At 43.8% G+C, this 1,103-nt stretch overlaps 1 protein-coding gene across 1 annotated transcript in view; it reads right to left on the minus strand.

Annotated features, from left to right (window-relative positions):
• The window catches only part of LOC101990790 (carcinoembryonic antigen-related cell adhesion molecule 3-like), a 78,860-nt gene that overhangs the window by 23,026 nt on the left and 54,731 nt on the right, over positions 1-1,103 (minus strand). The window lies entirely within an intron of this gene.

The raw sequence follows: 1,103 nt of genomic DNA on the forward strand, positions 1-1,103 counted from the left end.
AAAAAAAAACAAGCTCTCCTGAGTAAATTGGGAGTATGGAGACCTTGGGGGAAGGTTGAAGGATAGGGGGGAGGCAGGGAGGGGACCAGAGAAAAATCTAGAGCTCAATAAAAATCAGTGATATGAGAAAATAAGGAGGGGGAAGAAGAAAGCATGGAAAGAAAAATGGATGGAAGAAGGGCAGGAAGGATGAGAACAGGAGGGAATGGGATGATCAAGAAGGGGGAAGGACAGTGAGGGAAAGGAAAGATATCTTGATTGATGGAGCCAATAAAAGGCTATCAAAAACAGCACTAGGGAACTTCGCAGGAATTCTCAAAGATGACCCCAGATAAGACTCTAAGCAACAGTGGAGAGGATTCCTAAACTGGCCTTCCCCCATAATCAGATTGATGACTATCTTAATTGTCATTAAAGAACCTTCAACCAGCAACGGATAGAAGCCGATACAGAGATCTACAGCAAAGCACTGGGCTGAGCTATCTGAGACGAGCCCAAGAGAGGCAGGACTGATAATATGAGCAAAGGGGTAAGATTATGATGGTGATACCCACAGAAACAACTGACCTGAAGTAGTGAGAGCTCACTGACTCTGGACTGATAGCGGTGTAACTTGCATAGACCAAATCAGGCCCACTGAATGTGAGGGTGAGTTGTGGGGCTTGTGGTGTCTGTGGGGCCACTGGCAGTGGGACCAGGTTTTATCCATAGTGTTTGAACTGGCTTCTGGGAACACATTCTTTTTTACGGATATCTTGCTCAGCTTCGATATAGTGGGGAGGACCTTGTTCATACCTTGAAGCGAAGTGTCAGACATTGTTGACTCCCCATGGGAAGCCTTACAATTTTGAGAGTTGGATGTGGGGAAAAGTAAGGGTAGCAAGAGGAGGGGAAGGAATGGGAATAGGGATAGCTATGTAAACTGAGAAAAGTTTGTATTAAAAAATATTAAGAAAACAAAATTTTAAAAAGGCTTAGGAATTAGGCTGGATGGGTTTTTATCAATTTGACACAACTTAGCAGTCATCTTACAAGACAAGGCCTCAGTTGAGTATGCTACCACCAGATTGCGCTGTGGGCAATCTATAGTACATTTTTAATTG

This window comes from Microtus ochrogaster, unplaced genomic scaffold (genome assembly GCF_000317375.1).
Source record: "Microtus ochrogaster isolate Prairie Vole_2 unplaced genomic scaffold, MicOch1.0 UNK96, whole genome shotgun sequence".
Classification (NCBI taxonomy): Eukaryota; Metazoa; Chordata; class Mammalia; order Rodentia; family Cricetidae; genus Microtus; species Microtus ochrogaster.